We start from the raw sequence: 2815 nt of genomic DNA, 5'->3' as shown, positions 1-2815 counted from the left end.
CCGCCTGTGTGTGTCTAAGGCCGGCGGGTTGCGAACAAACACCCCACCCCGTCCGGCTCTTGCCGGCCCCCGAGTTGCAAAAGCGCTGGCTTTGTGCGCTGGGGATGTTCCCGGGTTGGCTCGGTTTCAGACGGAAGGACGCGCGGCCTAGAAACTCCGTCCCGTTCGTTCGCCAAATAAAGCCGCGGATTTGCTCTCAGGGCTGGAAGGAGCGAAGGAAGCCGCGGCGCCCGCCCTCTGCCCGGTGCAGGCGCCGAATTTGGTTTACTCGAAAGGTTGGTGGGATGAGGGGTCGCCGCGTCAACGGAGAGCCGGCCTGGCGCTTCAGAGAGTGCCGAGTATCCCCATTTTTCTCCCACAGATTCTTTCCAAGTTACACCCTTAGCAGAGCCAGTTCGAGACCAGCCAGACCATGTTGGTTAGGTTTCCCTTGGATAACCTGGGTGTGTGGTTTCTCCAGATCATTTAGCTAGTTTACGGTACACTATGAGTTAGTTCAAGGGTAGGCAGCCTTGGCTCTTGTATGACTCGTGGACTTCAATTCCCAGAATTCCTGAGCCAGCTATGCTGGCTCAGGAATTCTGGGAGTTGAAGTCCACGAGTCATACAAGAGCCAAGGTTGCCTACCCCTGAGTTAGTTCAATAAACAGGTTTAAGCGCCTTGTGTGAACAGGCGATGGATGCTGCCCCACCTGCGACTCCTGGCACTACCGCCGACTTGGGCGTGTGAGTAGACCCGCTTCTCCTACGTGCAGACCCGATATATGTAGAACTACGGTACCCACCACCTTCAGCTACGGAACTGGGCAGCCACAGAGTTTCAGATCTACCGCTACTCAATTTCGGGTCAATTTCATATACTGACGCTCAAGCCTTTGTGAACTAACTCCGTCCCTCCCGGAGCTACTCGCCCCCCCCTCTAGGAGCTAGGGAGAAGCCGGCTGCTTAGATTACTACCTCTCGCCAATAACTACTTCTCAACATTTGGTGACTTGGAAATGTTTGGAGGGACCCCAACTGAAAATAACTGTGTTTTATATGCTAGAAAACCTCTTCTCGGTGGGTGAGCGCGTATATATTTGAACGCTCTCGGGCGGCTTACATCGAGACAGGAGTTTCTTGCAATCGTCAGATGATGAACTGCAAAAAAAATAATAATAAAAGAAAAAAGAAGAACCGGCGTCCGTGTGCATGCAGATTAAAATAATTAAAAGAAGGAAATACACATGAATAAAATAGAAGAATGCTAGAAATTACAATTCTGAGTGTATTTGGGCGAACCCCCCCCCCCCGCCCGCTCTTCTTTGACCCAGAAAAAGCAAGGCGAGTTGTCTAGCTACAGACAGGTTTTAGGCCGTGGGCTCCAGCTTAGCGTTAGAGGCTTTGTAGTCCCAAACACCTGCAGGCTATCAGGTTACTTATCTCGTCTATATGCTACGGAAGGGGCTCCGTGGGAAGGGGGAGAGTCACGTGACGGAGAACTGCAGAGGGGCAGTTGTGCGTGTATACCTAGATGCGCGTTGGTTGGACTCACAAAGTTGATCTTTTAGGATGCTTTGTGCGCTGCTACGGTCTCCCATTTGTACTGATTTGGTTAGACCTCTTAGGTTCGGATGGGGCAATCTTTCTGATGCCCAGGGGGGGGGGGTCCTTCAGAGGCTTTGGACGGGGGTCAGAGATCACACTCCCCAAAGTCAGTGGGGCCACGATTTAAAAAAAAAGGGGGGGGCATCGGGGTCCATGCCTTGGCCCCCTTCTCTCCCTCTGCCTCTGCCGCAACAAACAGCCCTGCAAAACGTCAGAGGCAGGCAGGCACACAGGCAGGCGTCTCCCTCCTGCTCCCCACCGAAGCTACTCCGCTCCCTCCGAGCTAGAGGAGAGCCGTTAAGGGAGGCGGCGCAGCGGTTGCGCCTCGGCGCGGATGCGCGGCCCTGGCTGAGGGGCCAAGGGGACAAGCCCGGGACCCCAGGCCACCCGAAGCAGAGCGGCCAGCAAACTTTGAAAACAAAAAAAATCAAACCTATTCCTAATCCCCGGAGCAGCCTTTGCCCTCGTCTACGCCGGGCAGGGCCGAGAAGGCTTGAGTGGCTCCGGGCAGGAGAGGCGGCGGCGGCGGTGGCGCAAAACCCACGGAGGGCATCCCTCTGCCGGGCTGAGACTCCCGGTCACTTGGCTCCAGCGAGAGGCTGCGGAGGAGCCCTGGGTTGCTTCCCATCTTCCCCAGCACCTAGCACCGTTCCCCCCACGTTCCCGGGGGTGCGGGGCTCGCGCGGCCTGTAGCAGAGATGCGCGGAGGCCTTCAAGGTGGGAGGAGGAGAAAAGGAGCCCCCGAGTGTGCGGGGTGGGTGGGTGGAGGGACGTCACGTAGGTACGGGCAGACGCGGGAAAGGGCCGCGTCGGGGGGACACCAGGTGCATTTAATTAGTAACTCTGCTCCGGCGGAGGGAGCGAACGGCGGTATTGATTAGGCCAGTGGCGGTGAACCTATGGCACGGGTGCCAGAGGCGGCACTCAGAGCCCTCTCTGTGGGCACGCGTGCCATCTCCCCAGTCCTAGGCCTTCAGCTGGGTTTTATAAAACCTTTTCGCTTTAGGCCTCCGCTGCCATGTGCAAAAAAAAACAAAAAAAACAAGGGTTCAATCAGTCAATTTCAATTTTTCCTGGGGAAAAAAAAAAGATCTTGCAAAGTTGGAATTGATTGATTGAACTTTTTAGTCCCACCCAGTCTGCTGTTACCACCGCAGCCACACCCACCCAATGGGCCACACACACCCGGCACCCAACAATGCATAAGTGGGTTTTGGGTTGCAGTTTG

Source organism: Protobothrops mucrosquamatus, unplaced genomic scaffold (genome assembly GCF_001527695.2).
Source record: "Protobothrops mucrosquamatus isolate PMUCROS unplaced genomic scaffold, P.Mucros_1.0 scaffold_218, whole genome shotgun sequence".
In the NCBI taxonomy this organism is placed as follows: Eukaryota; Metazoa; Chordata; class Lepidosauria; order Squamata; family Viperidae; genus Protobothrops; species Protobothrops mucrosquamatus.
Note: the sequence above shows the minus strand (reverse complement) of the source record.